The sequence below is a fragment of the Typopeltis vanoorti genome, chromosome 16, assembly GCF_054136105.1.
Source record: "Typopeltis vanoorti isolate ZY-2024b chromosome 16, IOZ_Tvanoo_1.0, whole genome shotgun sequence".
In the NCBI taxonomy this organism is placed as follows: Eukaryota; Metazoa; Arthropoda; class Arachnida; order Uropygi; family Thelyphonidae; genus Typopeltis; species Typopeltis vanoorti.
This window is the reverse complement of record NC_143564.1, coordinates 35,355,180-35,373,806: the sequence shown is the minus strand read 5'-3', so window position 1 is coordinate 35,373,806 and position 18,627 is coordinate 35,355,180. Positions and strand designations below refer to the sequence as shown.

At 39.2% G+C, this 18,627-nt stretch overlaps 1 protein-coding gene across 1 annotated transcript in view; it reads right to left on the bottom strand.

Moving 5' to 3' along the window:
* Positions 1-18,627, bottom strand: part of RhoGAP102A (Rho GTPase activating protein at 102A) — a 382,252-nt gene that overhangs the window by 28,820 nt on the left and 334,805 nt on the right. The gene's annotated exons all lie outside the window — the stretch shown is intronic.

The window sequence follows — 18,627 nt, the reverse complement described above, 5'->3', positions numbered from 1 at the left end:
TGAAAAGGTTCCCTGATCTACACCAAATGCCATCTGCCCAGCACCACCACCATCACCAGTATTTTCAGAGACAATCACAAACATCCATGCCCAGGGTGGGATTTAAACCCACAGCCTTTTGGCTGGAGAGCGGATACACTAACTACTTGGCCAACTAGGCCAGCATTATGTAAAGTAATTTCTTGCTTAAAAGTTGTACTTAGTACTCACCAGACACAAAACATGGATATATCAAGCCATAGAAACCTTAACTTATATTATTATTATTTATTATTAACATCAAACTTATAGGGGTGCTAAAGAGTCAAAGCTGTATAACTGGAAGGAGACTTTTAAGGAATGCAGAGAACCGACTGGGGCTTCTGACCTAATGTCCAATCCTCATTTCTCATGGTGCATCCTGTCAGGTATCTACCTAGATATTAAGTGAATGAGGATGAGCTGGAAATTTTGGATTTAGCTGACCAAATTATACTTGTATTGGCTTCAACTAAAATGATGGTACAACATGAGAGAATTTCATGCTACTGGGGCCTCGCCCAATTAAACTAGTCACCCATTGACTCTGTCTTCATACTGCAAACAGTATGAAGTTAGCTACTGGAACTAATTCCAGAACACAATTCAAACCATGCCTTAAACGAATTCATGGATTCTGCATCCACCACACTCTGAAGCATTGCATTCCACTCACCATGCAAAAAACCTGCTCCATACTCTTTCTTGATCATCCTCCTTACATAGCTTCCAGGGATGGTCTTTTGTTCTATCCTATCTCACTCTACCCTACAAAATATCTCCTCCACATTAATCTGGTAACAACCACTTGCTGCCAATTCATGTGTCTCAATGATATTCCCTCTCCTATTCACAAGGCTCTGCAAATTGTAATTCCTCAATCTGTTTTCATATCCCAAATTCCAAAGATCTGACACTGCCTTAGTGAATTTTCTCTGGACACTTTAGGATATCCTTATCCCCTTGAAAACCAGGTGACCAAATCTGTGTGGTAGTCCATGTGTCTTGATCAAAGCCTTATGTGTACAAGGGAACCATAACTTCTTTGCTTGGGCATGTTAAAGTCCTCTCATCATTATATAGTAATCCACTGTGACATCCTCACAATTTTAGCAATATGATCTCTAAACTTCAAGTCTCTATCCACTGCCATTCCCAGATCTCTCATCTCCATCTCCTTCAAAACTTCTCCATTAATTATTTATAACTTATAAATTATAACTGGTATTTTATTTTTTATTTATTATACACATATATTCACAAGAATATAGTAATTTCATTACTGAAATATTTCAACCATAAAATAACTGGTCATCATCAGTATAATCACAAAGTGAAGCCTGGCTTCACATTGAGATTATATAATACAGATTGAGGGAATGCAATTTGCAGAGCCTTGTAAACAGAAGAAGAGGGAATATCATTGATCATGACCATTAGTTTCTGGTGGAAATATCTGCAGTAATAAAATTACTATGCGCTGCTCCCCTTACAAGCCCACTCACCACAGGGAAGGTGCATATTCCTCTGTGCTTGAAGGTATCGATGTTGTCAAGCAATTACATCCTCTCTTTGTGTGAAGGCCGATGCACAATGCTGTTTTATGTACCTGAATCCAAGATCCTCCATCATGCAATAAAGCATCATTCTTGATATTTGTGGAAAGTCAAGAACACTGTTGACTTCAACAATCAGCTTGTTCAGTGTGAGTTGCTCATTTCTGAAGAAAAATGCATGAATATTTTGGTGAATGGAACACTGAACGAAGTTGTCGTATCTTTGTGTAGAGTGCTTTGCACTGGAGCGGCTGAGTTCAAGTCCATGTCATGTCAACTTTTTGGGTGTTGTCTTTCACCTGTGTGACCTCTTTTCTTTTTTTTCTCAGCTTCCACACTAAAGATGGTTCTCTCTGAAACACCAGTCAGCTCTCTCACTATTGCTACACTCTCTTCCTTGGTCTTGCCAGGGTGTGTGTGATGCTCATAGCTTTGTGTAAACATTCATTAAAATTTGCTTTAACTGACTTATCAATGTTTTTCCATGGGAATTTCAAAAAAAATCTGGAGTCATAATCAAAACACCTGTCTCAGCCAAGTTTGTTTTGATTTTGAAATTGTGGCATGATCACATATGATTAGTCAAAACAATAAGCCAGTTTATTTATTTCTGTGGTTTTTGAAGTAGTACTAATTTTTAAATGTTCTGTTTCATTTAAAAAAAGACTTAACACACTCATAATTTTATGTCTAAATGATATTTTAAATGCATCCTAAGAAGGGACTATTTTCTGTTGGCAGAATTGGCCATTTTCCATGCAGAAGTGATTACCTGCAATCTTGAAGTGGAACAGGGTATATATTCTTGTGAATATGTGTGTATAATAAATGCTATAAAAGGCATAATTCCATGAAAAAACTGAACTGTAGCTTCACACTTGCTTACACAATCTATTCAGATCCTCTTGGAAGACCACAGCACCTTCTCTACTCCTCACAGTTCTTTCCGATTTTGCATCATCTGCAAACAATTGCATATTCTCTGGTTATACTTGACTCAATATCATTAGTGTTAGTAGTATTTGAAAGCCTCCATGAAGTCAGAAAGCTCACTGCAGGAGATCACTATTTGATCAGGAGATCAAATAGTCACACTATTGTACCTTGCCTTGAAAACATTCAACTTTGGGGCGTTCACCAAACACTCTGGCAACAAATTGCATTCATTAATCATACTATACAAAAAATTTCCTTTTCATTGCCTTACTCATATGATCTATGTAGTTCCAAGAATGAACCTCTTGTTCTCCCATCATCTATTACCAACGGCACTAATTCCCCTGTATCTGTACCATCATTCTTCCAATTGCTCTACATAGTGCAATTGGATGCAATGACAGTACATTGCGCCCTTCGATTAGAAAAGGCCTAAGTTCGATTCTCGTCATGATGGGAGGAATCTTTATATTGACTTTTTCAATTGAAGGTGAGTTAGCCGATCTCATACGGAGGTAGCAGGGGTTTTTCATCCCACATACAGACAAATTGGCCCTTCAGAACACACACAATTTACTGACAAAAAATATTAGCTGTGGTGGTGGTAGTTGTGGGCGGTGGATGGCGTTGATGTAGGTGATTGGTAGTAGAGTAGTAGAGACGGAGAGTTGTACAGTGGGTGTCCTCCCGCGATGAGTCTTTGGGCTCCTTGGAGGTGTCACGAATAATAATAATAACCTATCTGATAAGCTCCTCTCACTGACTTAAATGTCTCAATCATATCACATCATCTCTCCTGTTATCTACCACAGCTCGGCCAACCATGTTTCCTTAATCTGCCCTCATACTCAACATTCCAGTGTCCTGAGACAATCTTAGTTCACCTCTGCACGCTTCCCAATGGTTCCTTATCGCCTGTATAACCAGGTGATGAGATCTATGCTCAGAAATCTAAATGTGGCTTTATTAGTGCCCTATACAATGGAAGTACCACCTCTTTATCCATACTTATCAGAGTAGTTTGCATTATAACAGCAATTTTCTGGGTAACCTTTACATCTTTTGCAATGTATTCCCTCCACAAGATCCAAAGATTCTTTTTCACCTCGTGAAGTAAAGTTCCTCCAATATGATAAACCTCATTCCATCCTCTCTGGCAAAGCATATGACTTTATACTAAATAACATTGAAGTGGCATTCCCATTTTTCAGTCCAAAGCTCAAACCCATTTAGATCTTCTTGCAACAGCATCATGTGTGAGCTACCCAACATTGACATTGCTCTTCCTAATTTAGCATCAACAGCAAACAAAATAGCTGCTCTCAAACTTTGAACTATATGTGAATGGCAGTTAATGTGTTAATAATAATGTGCAAACTTGCCAACAGTACCAATATGTTATGTTGCAAATACTATACAAGATAACTCGTAGTTAGCAGTCTTATATTATGACATCAACTACAAGTTATCTCACAATCAGCAGTCAACGTGTTAATATATAATATAAACAGTGGTCCTAAAATAGAACCTATAGTGCCCTACTTGTTACTTTACTTTTTCAGGACACTGCATCCCTCACTATACACAGCTCACTGGCTCCTATCATTCAATCATTCCTGTAACCAGGCTAGCAACTGACCATTCATCCCTATCCTGCTCAACTTCATCAGTAGTTTATCTTACAATATAAATGATTTAGCAAAAATCCAGAAAAAATCACTGTATGAGTATCTCCTCTATCCAATATTCTAACAATCTACTAATAAAATGTGACCAAGTTACTGAATCAAGACTCTTTCCCCACCTTAATCAGCCTAAGCTGTGCTCTTGAAAGGTTTCCATTCTCATCAATCCAGGTTTGCATTCCAACTACCCTCTCTAATACCTTCACCACTACATTATATACACACTACCCTATTGTTTGTTAGACACTGTACAAGGGAAAATTCACTAACTTGGATTCTCCCTTGTGCAGTGGCATTATTTTTCCCTTCTCTCTCTCTGCTTCTGGGACCGTTCCTGTTGCCAGACTCTTTTATCTTGTGAAACAGCCATGTCAAGGGCACTGCCAGCCCTTTTGTAAATTCCCTTAACATGTATAGTGATATTCCATCCAGTCACACAGCCTTATTAATATCAAGGTTACTTAAAAAGCTGAACACTTCTCATTCTGTAACCATCAGTCTTCTGTCTTCTTCATTCTCCTTATTATTTTTATCATCATCAGAATCATCTCTTTCCATTTCCTTGCCTGTAGCAATAACCTCATCCTTCACTAAATAACCAAAATTCAAGTTCACATCAATCACACTCTAAACTGCCTCAAAGCTATTATCACTACTGCTTTCTTCAAGTGCTACACGGAAGGGATACAACTCTTCTGAGATTATCAGGAACATTCCACTCTTCTTATCTTTTTAGTCTTTTCAAAATAACTTGATAAAAGTTTGTGTGACACATGCAAGCTTTTGTTTGCTTATTATCATTAAAGGACTAAAATAAGAAAATTCCATTTCAAGTATAATTTATTTTAGAACCAAGCAAAAAAACCTTGATGCATATACCATTTTGATACTTGTATATGGAAAATATAACTGATGCATTGAATTAGTCTCAGTATCTCCGATCTGGTAATTATGCTTGGACTTTTGACGAAATCAGATGTTATTTTAGATTGAGCCTGATTAGATTTTATTAAAGGTTTTTCGTGAATCTCACATTGCACTGCCGCCGACACAGTTTGATTCCTACTGTCTCCTCTCTGCATGAAAAATGCACAAGGTCTGATGGTTGTGTAGACCCCACCCATGATGAGGACCAGTGGTGGATTTATGATTTTTTAGGGAGGCAGGCTTTCATCCTGTGGCCAAGTAAATTCTCGACACTCATTCCCATTTATTAGGGTATTTTAAACTTAAGTATTGATTTGCTGGTAGACACAATTGTGTGTCTACCAGCAAATCATTGGAAGATCATAAGATCTTCGGGATTTGCCAGTAGACCCTCCAAAGTCTACAGGATTATCTATAGACACCCGGAATATTCTCCAACAATATACGGTGAACAAAAATGGAAAACATAAAAGACATCAAGGACGCCATTCAAAATCTAAACGGAAATGTGACACTTGATGTTCTTAAATTTACCTTAAAGAAATTTGAGGCAGAATGGCCCGGCTTCCTAAATATCTACACTCAGGTTAACGACATGGAAAAAGATGATGTGGACACTGAAGCTGACTTCACACCTGTTCCACCACCAAAGACCCCCGACAATATGATTGTTCTCAGGAGGAACAATCAAACAAAAGACAAAGAACATCTGAAGATCATATGGAAGAGGATGTAACAAAACATGATACCAAGACAGAAAAGAAAAGATTCCTCCAGTTATCCTCCGAGACAAAGAAAAGTGGACCTCAGTCTCAAGGTCCCTAGGAGAACAAAACATCAATTTCTCCTGGGCCAAAAATACAGATGAGGGAGTAAAGATTCAGCCCACAACTGTCATGGATTACCGCAAGATGACTAAAATATGGACAGCTTCATGTGGCCTTTCCACACCTTTTCACTGGCTAGTGAAAAGAACCTCAAAGTGGTACTTAGAGGGGGTTATCGAAGGAATCACGACTGATGAGGTCACTGCCGACCTCATCAACCAAGTCCTGACCCCAGTCAAAGTAAGTAGGATGTTAAGATCAGACAGGAAACCTATGCCACTTGTATTGGTGGAAATTAGTAACACTCGAAAAAAAAAGAATCTACGAACTAACAAATGTATGCAGGCTCAAAATTACAACTGAGCCGCTAAGGAAAAAGGCATCGGCAGGACAATGCCACCATTGCCAGAAGTTTGGACATGCCCAAAAACTCTGCAAAGCTGCCTTCAGATGTTTAAAATCTGGCGAGAGACAACAGACCAGCATCTGCCCGAAGCCGAAAACCACTCCGGCACGTTGTGCAAACTGCGGAGGATCTCACCCCGCCAATTATAAAGGGTGCATTTTCCACCCAAAAAATCGTGGGTCAGCAATAACTAATCTTACCCCTCCTCGCAACAACTCCATAAACAGTCAAGCAAGTCACCTTTCAGCTCAAACACCACCCCAACAACACAGGAAGGAATCTGATCCACTTTCATGACCAAAACATATGCTGAGGATGCACGAATTAAGACTCCTACATCTCATGAGCAAGCAGGCTCTAACCTAACCGCTATTCTAACTGCATCATTTGCCACCATGCTGCAGGAATTCAGCAAAACAAGCCCCTAATCATCTTCAAGAAAAAGATTCCTACAAGGAACCCAATCTATATTGACAGCTTTCTGCCATGAATAAAAAATTCAAACCCAATTCACTTATAATAGTAGCATGGAATGACAATGGATTAGCAAACAAAATCTTAGAACTCCAAGAATTTGCATCCAGACACAGTCCTGACATCATTTTAATTAACGAGACACACCTAAGGTCAGCAAGTAATCCAAGACTCCGTAGGATTTCCATGTACAGAAACGATCAACTTGGCGCAAGAGGTGGAAGAGGTACTGCCATCTGTATTAAGAGCTACCTGAACCACAACACAATACCCTAACTATGAACTTGGAGGTAACCGGGGTGGAGGTGCACACCAGCAACGCTGGTAATGTCAAAATTTATGCAGCTTATACCCTCCTGGCATTCCACTACTGACATCTGATTTGGACTCCATCCTCAGATCAAATGACTCCATAATATTAGCAGGAGACCTCAACTCCAAACACACAGCTTGGTTCAGCTCTTCAATCAACACTAAAGGCCGTGCTTTAGTGTTGATGCAATGCTCAACTCTGCGTTGTACTAGACCTACCGAGCTCACTCATCACAGCCCATCAAGAAATTCAGATGTTCTAGACATTGTTATTCTCATAAACATCCCATATCAATATCAACTAGAAACAATAGAAGAACTTTCATCAGACCACAACCCCATCCAGCTTAAGCTAAGCACGCAAGAGCAAATCTCACTCCAGCACTCATTTATAGTCTGGGACAAATTCTCCAAAATTCTCCCAGAGCACATCAGCCCACTGCCCATCATTCAATAAAGAGGAGATAGACATAGCTGTAAACAAACTAACAAGCCAAATTCACAAAGCAATAGCTCCAGTTACACAAACTACCATCAACCACTCAAATCCCAGAAGAAATCATGGACCTAATCAGAACAAAAAACAAAGCTAGAAAGAGATATCACAATACAGGAGCCCCACAGGACAAAACAGTATTAAATAATCTCAATAGAAAAGTCAGAGAAGTTCTTCAAAACCATCATAATCATGAATGGGAAACCAAATTAGTCACAATCAACTCAGAAGACCATTCCCTTTGGAAATTCCTAAAAATCCTTCGCACCAACAGACAACCCCTACCTACAATACAGAATATGCAAAGACTGGCCCACTCAGATAAGGAAAAGGCAGAAGCCCTTATAGATGATTTGGAGAGGCAGTGCAACTCATCACACCAAAACTTAAACATTAACTTCTATAAAATTCATTGGAAGGTCAGAAAAGTTCTAAACCATCACATGGATAACTCAGAACCCATCTCACCCACTATCCCAGCAGAAATAACAAACATCATAACATCGGATGGTAAAACATATTGCAGGTGGCTTTAATTGGAACCTTTACACAGCTGCAGTCTATTGATATTGCGAAGGTCTTTGACAAGGTCTGGCATCAGGGCCTTCTCTACAAATTAATAGACTTCAAGATACCAATAAAATTAGTTAAACTTATCACATCATATCTAAATGACAGATATATGCAAGTTAAATTAAATGGTACTGTGTCACCTAGATGTAAGATCCGTGCTGGGGTGACATTGACTCATATGCTGATATATTATAAAGTTTATAAATGTATATGCTCCAGTCAACAGTACATGATTACTAAATAACTTAAAGAATTCACAATGTACACTACAATATAAATTAAATGAAACTCAAATATATTTCCAATATTTCGGAAAATATATTTCCAATATTGCCATCTTCAAAGGAACTTAAGATAAAGACGTGCACTCAGGCACTACACACAGTAAATGAGGATGAAGTCAGGAAGCTATTGTTTCTCCTAAAAGTCCAAGAATACCTGATAGGTATTCTTGGCCGTTGGGCTGAAGGTCTCCTGATGTACGTCTCCCAAATTTGGGACAGTCTCATGCAACCAAATTTGTTGAGGTTTGGCATGTTTCTTAGGGCTGAGGCTGATTCCATGAATTGTCTTTCAAACTTGAACTTGATAACATGTATTACTGTGGCTTTCTTCCATCGTATTTTGTGGCGTGTATTCATGTATCCAGAGCATGGTCTGCAAGACCAGAGTGGCTGTAGTGGTGAAACCGGATGTAGTCCTTGTGTTCTGAAATTCTGATATTCGCTGTCCTGCCTGTTTGGCCAAAGTAGGACAGCTTACAGCTGCAAGGGACCTGGTATACACCAGGTCGGTCTAGGGGAAGTGGTTGGTCTGTAGTGGAGCGGATAAGGGATGCCAATTTTCTATATGGTCTGTAACAAGAGGTAAAGTCATGTTTTTTTAAGATTTCAGTAACTTTTCCGAGGTGCCTCGGATCTTTCGCCCTCCTAAGTGCTACAAGATGGATTTTTATTATTTTTTATACAAAATAAGAGAATTGTATAGGATTGTTGATGATAAAATTAAATATTCGAAGCAAATATAAATAAATTAATAAATATATTTATATATCGAGAAAAATTGGGGTTCCACAGTGCCTATGCACGAGCCGCCCCTGATCACAACATTTCTTGAACTCGTTCACTTTATGCTCTCAGAATCCTACATTAGCAAATGATTTCATGGTTCAGCCACATTCCATGCAAAGAAACCACTCATAACCCTTGTTCCTTTCCAACTTCTACAGTGGCCCCTTGTTCCTGCTCCTTCCCTTTGGTTCTACCATACAAAAGAACTCTTCAGTATCCCATTTTTGCCTTCCTTACCATGCTAGTCAATCTCCAGGCCTGAATCTTATATTTTTCATGCATCTGTTCTCCACCCCTTTCCTTATGTCTCTTCTATAACCTCTTTTTCACCTGCAGTTCTCATTTGATATTGTTTGTTAAATTGTGTTCTCTTTTTTATTCATGGTATACAACTTGCCATTGCTGCTAATAAATATTTCTTTACCAGTTGCCAAGCACTTATGACATCTCGCCTTCCAATTCCTCCATCCATGGAAATAACCCAATCTGATTTCTAAGTTTATTATAATCACTTGTTAATTTGTGTTCTCTTTTTTATTCATGGTATACAACTTGCCATTGCTGCTAATAAATATTTCTTTACCAGTTGCAAAGCACTTATGACATCTCGCCTTCCAATTCCTCCGTCCATGGAAATAACCCAGTCTAATTTCTAAGTTTATTATAATCACTTGCTTTATAATTCTATAAACATTTCTTTCTCTTTGATACACCTGCATATCTATTCATCTTAAAAGTTAAAACCACATAGTCGCTCTCCCCAACTGGTGGGGGGGGGCAAGATGGCATCTCAGTCAAATCAGATATTCTGATGAAATGAACAAATCCAAAACTCTTGAACCTCATGTTCCTTCTATTACGTGTTGCCAAAGATTTTTGTCCATCAAGAATTCCAGAAATTCCATTCCCTTAGTACTAAATACAGTTTCCTCATCCCAACTGATACTACTGTATTTAAAATCTCCTGTAATTATCATTTTTTTTGCACTCACCAAACTCAATTGCCTAAACATCTCCTGCTCCTCCCCCTCTATACTCCCTGACTTATAGCAATACCTGACTAAATATTCTGTTCTGCTCACCTCCACCTCACAACATATGCTCTCAAAACCATTACTGCCACTGCTTCCATATTCCCCACTCTGAAAGGACACAACTCACTTATTATAAGCAGTACTCCACTACTGTGTTTCCCTTCCTATCCTGCCAAAAAATTCTATGCCCTGCTACTTCTATTCATGTCATGAATCGATATCATCTTCAGTCACCCATGTCTCAGTGATCCCAATAATCTTTGGATAGGCTGAGACTATCAGAATCACCAATTCATTTTTATTCCGAATACTCCTGGCATTAGCACAAAGAATCATCGATGCATCATCACTGCCCCTATACCCATCATTATTCCCTCCGCAATTCACTGGATTCTGCATTACACATTGTATTCCCTGTTCTCCCCAGCAACTATTTCTACAAGATGCCAACCCTGTACCATCCTAACTGATAATTCTAGTTACACTGGATCGACACTGACTTATTCAGTGTCGATCCAGTGGAATATTCTCTAAAGATGCATCCATTATTCAAATGCAAGCCACCTCTCACATGCAGTTCCTTTGTCCCCAAATGACCTCCAAGCATCCACATAATCCAAGCCCATCATTCTATACATGCTGGCTATCATGCTATTCATTATAAATGGTCTTCTCCTCATCTCTGCATTACCATTCCTGGACAAAATGCTTGCTATCTTCCCTCTCTCAATCTTCTGTACAAGCTCAAGCAACCTGTCTATTATTATAAGTTCCAATAGATACCACAGAATGCTGATGCTCATTTCTTTCATTTGAACTACTGGTGACCAGTAGCATGGCAATCTACTGAAAATCTCTTGAGACTTTTGCTGCAGTAATATCGACAGGTTCTTTCAACCAATATGGAGATATACTCTTCTGGTGTTTATGCCTCTACTTCATGAGAAGGTGGACCTAAATCAGGGAAATTAAATGCTTTCACTATTACACCATAAGAAGTAGCCTTCTATAATCCTTGAATTACTAAGGATCCACCATGACAATCACCTGTTTCTACAGTTTGGTAAGTGAATGAGCTTTATGACCTGGTAGATTTATGGCCAATATAATAGTCTTATAATGGCTTCCATGTAACTCTAAATACTGTTGAACTGATAGGCTCTACATGAATATATAAAGGAACTCCTTCAGGTGCTTCTAATTTTCGGAATGATACAGCTTGAAAATGAATGCCAAGCCCTACATTGTACTGTACTAATATCTGCACTGCATATAATGTACCTGGATGCAATTTATTCAATGAAACGGTTTCTATGGATGGTAAGGTCACTTGGTGAATTTCTCTCTCTTTTTATCATCTCTCCAATATATCTAATCACCATCTACATATACACCATCTCCCTGCTGACTGTTATGTAGGAGTTCAGACTTCACACCATTGTCAGTAGTGTCACAAACAACCTCAAACCTTGTTCCAAACTGAATTATATCATCTTTCTTTGATATCTTTGAATTTTATCTTTGATAATACATATAAAGTCAAAGAATAATATCTTTGAGTTTACCAAAAGAGGGTGATCTCCTGTTGCTTCCCATCAATCTTACCATATGACTTCTTCTTACTGTACAGATTGAATCCTATCAGCTAATTGTGGAGGGTCATGCAGGCTTAGCATAACACTCGAAACTATTTATTCCAAGCTTATTTATTCTATAGAATAAATAGCGAGATCAATTCATATAATATACTATATTATGAAGAATATTAAAACAATACGGAAACACAAAATATAATGATATCTTGTGATTGTGCATCCAGAAGTAATAACTCGAAATTTATTATTATTTTTCATTATTCAGGCCTTCATGGAGTCAAAAGACTCACCACTAGGGAGATCCTTCCTAGGAAACACAAAGTCTATCAAGACTCCTTGCGGGAGGTCCCTCCTAGGAAACACAAAGTCTATAATACCACTCCTTAAACTCATTGGCCGTTCTCATCACTCTATCATGCAATGCATTCCATGGTTCAACCACCCTCCATGCAAAGAAACCACTCCTCACCCTCTTGCTTACAGCTTCCTTTCGTAACTTCCAGGAATGGCCCCTTGTCATCACTCCTTCCCGCTGTTCAACAAAGCGAAATAACTCCCCAGTGCCAAACCTGTAACTACCTCTCAACAGTTTAAAAGTCTCAATCATATCACCTCTCCTCCTTCTATCCACCAAACTCTGCAGTTCACATTCCCTCAGCCGATCCTCATAACTAACACTGTACAATCAGGAAACCAACTTTGTTATCCACCTCTGCATCCTTTCCACAGTTAATTTATTCCCTTCAAATCCTGGGCACCAAATCTGAGAACAATAGTCTAAGTGGGGTCTTATACAACAGAATGATAACACTTTTATCTCTGCAGGTCAGCATCCTTACCATTATTGCAGCAATCCTCTGTGTTACCTAACCCAACCTTTTCAATATGTCCCCTGAATTTCAGGTTTCTATCAATCATCAATCCCAGATTTCTTGTCTCCCCTACTTCCTCCAGTATAACTCCTCCAATAGGGTATGAAGTGTCCCAAACCTCAAGACCTTACATTTTGCTGCATTAAACCGATACCCCCATTCATTTGCCTATCTGTCTAGCTTATTCAAATCCTCTTGCAGGGCTACCACATCTGCACTATTACTAATAACCCTTCCCAGCTTCACATCATCCACAAACAACTGAATATCGTACCAACCTGCAATCCACTGACAATGTCATTGATATAAAGGTTAAACAATATAGGTCCCAGTACTGAGCCCTGTGGAACCCCACTTGTAACCTTCTGCCTCCTTGAAACTGTCCCAATATACACAACTCTCTGATACCAATTGGACAGCCAAGCCTGAATCCAGTTGACCAACCCGACATCCAAACCCATTTGCTGCAACTTAAATATCAGCTTATCATGTGGCACCCTGTCAAACGGCTTTGCAAAATCCAAAAAAAATGGCAGTATATGCCTTTCCCTCATCTACTGCTCTTGTCACTTTATTATAAAAGGCAATCATATTACTAAAGCAAGAGTGCCTCTTAACAAATCCATGCTGATTCTCACAGATGACATTACCATCATCTGCCCAACATTATATATAGTTCCTCACTAATTTCTCCAAGACCTTAACAACTACTGATGACACACAAACTGGTCTATAATTAGACACTTCCGGTCTGCTACCACCCTTGTGCAGCGACACTATCTTACCTTCCTTTCATTCCTTGGGTATCTTTCCCACAGCCAGACTTTTATTGAAGAGCCAGGTCAACGGAGCTGTCAGTTCTTCAGCACATTCTCTCAAAACCTGTGGTGAAATACCATCCAATCCCACAGCTTTACTGGTATCCAGAGTACTTAGTACTTGGAACACACTCTCCTCTTGCACTTCTAAACCCTGAACCTGCCCTAACCCTTTAGTATTAAAACCTTCTCCAGGATGAAATACTCCAATAAAGAGCTCATTGAACAACTCCACTATGCCCTCTGTATCAGTCACTCTATTCCCATTTTTATCCCACAATGTCATTCTTCCACAATCACTTCTCCTCCTACTGGCCACATAGCTAAAAAATTCGCTAGAATTTTCTCTGGATGTTAGTGCCAATCTCTTCTCATATTCCAGTTTTGCCTTTTTCACCATACTGGTCACTCTCCTGGCCTGCATCTTATATTCTTTGTGCATCTGTCTTCCACTCCTCTCCATATATCTCTTCCATAATTAATCTCTTTTTCAACTGCAGTTCCTGTTTGATATCGTTTGTCATCCACTTTACACCAAATTGTGTCTGCTTCTTCACTCATGGAATGCAGCTTACTATCGCTGCTAATAAATATTCCTTCACAATTTCCCAAGCACTAATGATATCCTGGCCTTCCAATTCTGCCATCCATGGAACTTCCCATAATTGATAGCTAAGACTATTATAATCACCTGCCTTATAATTCCACATACGTTCCCTTTTCTTTGATAAATCGGCATGTTCTATTCAACTTCAAAGTCAAAACCACATGGTTACTCTCTCCAACTGGTGGGAGAGATGTCATCTCACTTATTATCAGCTCTTCTGATGCTATGACCAAATCCAAAACTCTTGCACCTCTTGTTCCCTCTATTATCTAAGACATTTGTCCCTCAAGAATTCTAGAAATTCCATCCCCTTATTAATACATGCATTTTCCTCTTCCTAGTTTATACTGCTGTAGTTATCTTCCATAACAATCATTCTTCTTGCACTTGACAAGCTAACTGCCTAAACATCTCCTGCTCCCTACCTTCTGTGCTCCCTGGTTTGTAGCAACACCCCACTAAATATCCTGTCTGGTCCACTTCTACCTCACACCATATGCTTTCAAAACTGTCACTGCCTTCCAAAGCCTCAAACTCATAGAGGACATAAGTCATCACTTATCATAAGCACTACTTCACCACCACGTTTTCTTTTCCTATCCTGCAGAAAAATGCTGTACCCTGCCACTTCTATTCCTGTTATTATATCATCCTCCGTCAGCCAGGTCTCAAAGATCTCAATAATCTTTGGCCAGGTTGATGCTATCAGCGCCACCAATTCATCTCCTTTATTTTGGATACTCCTAACATTAGTATAGAGCATAAAAATGTCACTGCTTCTATACCTATCATGTCCCCTCTCAACCCCACTGGACTCAGTGTTACCTGATGTCATCTCCCTTCCTGCAAGCACCCATTCCCACAAGAGGCCACCCCTGCTAATATCCACCCTGGGAATTCTAGTTTCCCTGGATTGACACACTGACTTATTAAGAAAACAGGAATCTCTCCAGGTGCCTTCGTCCTTCCTCATTCAAATGCAAGCGGCCTCTCGCATACAGTTCCCTTCTGTCCTCAAACGCCCTCCAAGCATCCACATATTCCAATCCTCTCTACTGACACATTTTGGCTATTATGCTATTCAGTATTACTGCTCTTCTGCTCAGCTTGTCACTATCATACCTGGGCAACACACAAACAATCTTTCCTCTCTGCGTTTTCTTTTGCACAACCTCAAGCAAGAATCTCAGATCTCTCGCTGCCCGATTTACATTGCCTCTCAAGTCATTCGTGCCCACTATCACAATCATTTCATCCATCCTTTCATCCTCTTAATTGCCATAGCCACATTTTCTATCATCCCTCCAAGCAAACACACCTCTGGCATCCTATCTTGCACACCAGAGATCATCAAGTCTCCATACATCACACCTCTTACCACTCTGTTCCTTGTTTGCTCACCTGCATCCCTCACTCTCTCTCTCCTTTAACCCTTTCTCTCTGTGTTTCCCTACTTACCTGCTGTTCTGGTATCACTCTATCCCTGGTTCCAGCACTCCCTCGCATTCTTCTCATTTCCTCTCTCTGACTGTTTCCACTCTCCCCTCCTCTATCATTCCCATAATTCACTCTCACTCCCTCTCTTCTACTGTTTCTATTCTCTCCTCTTCTATCATTCCCATACCTCTCTCATTCCCTCTCTTCTACTGCTCCTATTCTCTCCTCTTCTCGCATTCCCATACCTCTCTCTCATTCCCCCCCTCTCTCTCCCCTACTGTTTCTATACTCTCCTCTTCTATCATTCCCAAACCTCTCTCTCTCTCTCTCATTCCCTCTCTCCTACTGTTTCCATTCTCTCCTCTTGTATCATTCCCAAAGCTCTCTTTCACTCCTACTCTGATTTGCCTTGCATTCATCTCTTCCATCCTCCTAATCTCGTCTTTCATACTTCTCATCTCGTTCACAAGCTCCTCTTTCTGCTCATCTATCCCTCTTTGCAAATTAGTCTCTCTTACTCGCCATTCATTCTCCCAATCAAGACCATCTCCGAAAACTTCACAGTCATTCAAGCCTTCCACACTCCCAACTCTAATTTTCTCATTCATATTTTGCTCATCATTCTCTCCTATCACACTACTCGTCTCCCGACATTCATTTCCCCATCCCTGACGAAACTAGGTCAGTTATCGAAATATCTAATTCACTGAATTCCTCCCATTGCCTACATTTTGCACATATACACACTCCCCCTTCTCTCACCCACCACACATCCAACTCTCGAGATGCATGCATGCCATGAGCACTGCATGCCATAAAGTCCTTTATTATGTTAGGTATAATAGAGTTCTTAAATGGCGGAGGACTTGGTGACACGCTACTTGTGATTGCAGCTGTGTCGGCCATCATTCCTTACTGCCGAGGAACTACTAAACTAAACGCTAAGCAGCTAAATATATATAAACACTGTATTATATATATATATATATATATATATATATAAAGATAAATGCTATATTCAACTATACTAAATAGTGAAAACTTATCTTCTCTTCCACCACAAATGCTACTGACTGTGATCTCGCCTTCTCGGTAATCCAAAAGTAACAATGAAACTCCAAAAACAGAACCACTAAAGAACACTTGTGGTACTGAGAAAAAAAATGTAGCACAGTTAACAAAAGAATTCACTCTATACACCATTTAAAAAACACTTTTTTTTTACCACAGCTCAAATCCACTGGCACGTGCTTCAGCGACCCTAGCGGCATGTCCATTAAGCATATGGAAGGCCATGATTAGAAAAAATTAAAGTGATGGAATAAAAATATGAAGATGGGATGGATTTGTTTTATCTGCTCACCTGTACTCTTTATATTCTTAAAGAGACATTTCTAATATAAAGTCATACTTCCTACCAAAAGAATTAAAGCATTACTCAAATATAAAGATTATATGTCTGGAAATATAAAGAAAATATGTGGAAGTTTTTGTAAATTATCAGAAAAATCTCAGAAACTTTTTATTTTGGGAATGGGGGGGAGGCTCAGATGTCAGTTAACTGAAAATTAACAACTCTACTAAAACCCACTAAATCTCTCACACACGAAGAAATATTCAAACACCACAATGTTGTCTACAAATTTCCTTGTCAAAAAGACTGTGACGTCACCTACACTGGCTCTACAATTAGGTCCTTATGCACTAGACTACAAGAGCACTTCAGGGATTGCAATATTCCCATTCCAGAATACCTGAACACAAAAAACATCACAACATCAAAAAGAAAAATAAAACACAGAGTATGGGGAAGACAGAAATTGCAGCTCACGCCCTTGAACTGAAACATATCCCCCAAATCGGCAAGGCCACAATCATAGACAAACAAGACAACGAAACAATGCTTAGAATATCCGAAACTATCGCCATAAAATGCGATGAAAATTCAATCAACGTCCACCGCCCCTACCTAATTTCCGAATGTTGGATGATCCAGAACTTACAAATTAAGCCACGCCTCCGGCCATTTAGCGACAACAAATGCCTTTATTTGGCAGATTCAACTTACAGTCTTGACATAGCCCTACACTCATTCCGAAAAAGTTCTGATGATGGTCAGTCGACTGAAACGGTCTGCACCTCGTTAACCCCCTCCCCTGCCCCAGTTTCCACATAAGTAAACCCTTCCCCCTTCTCCCCCACCACAAAATGCACCCCTAAACACAATAATATATATATATATTATTAATACATAACCCAGGTTTCCAAATTTATTTTCTCACTTCAAAACACACCCCCACGCTCCCTTCCTCCTTCCTCCCCCCTCTTTATAAACAACCTTAAGCAGGATCATGAAATTGGAAGACATCCTGGAATCAAAACAAGATATGTACAAAATTTTTCCACCTTTTTTATTCTGCCATAATTGCCTTCTATACTCACCCATAATGCCCTAAAATATATATACCCCTTTTTTGAGTAATAATAGCCAATGTATTTAAAATAAGGGACACTCCTAAACAAAAACAGGCTATAATAGCCATTATTATAATAATAGTGTTTAAGAGGAGTAGCATGGGGATTTTCCCAGAAACTATACCTAATTTAAGATTAATATGTCTAAATTGAAAATATAGGAACTAAACTAGCCATTTAAAAAAAATCAACTTGGTCATGTAAAAGGTTACTGGAATGGTTACAAGTAGTTATGAAGAAATAGTGAATGCAAAGTTCCATCCCAGCTTCATTTTTCTGTCACTGATACCAATTCAACTTTTCTAATAATAGTCTTCGATTTGCATGATCTTAGTTTTCATTCACTGTTCCTTCTTGTTAGTATTTAAGTAACCAAGAATTCATACTTTGTGTTTTCTAAACTTAAGTATTTTATACTTGAAGAATTTCTGTATTGAGCCCATCTTTTCCTTTATATAGTAAATTCAATAAGCTGTCAGAGCCTGGATAACATGACTTCTCATACACCT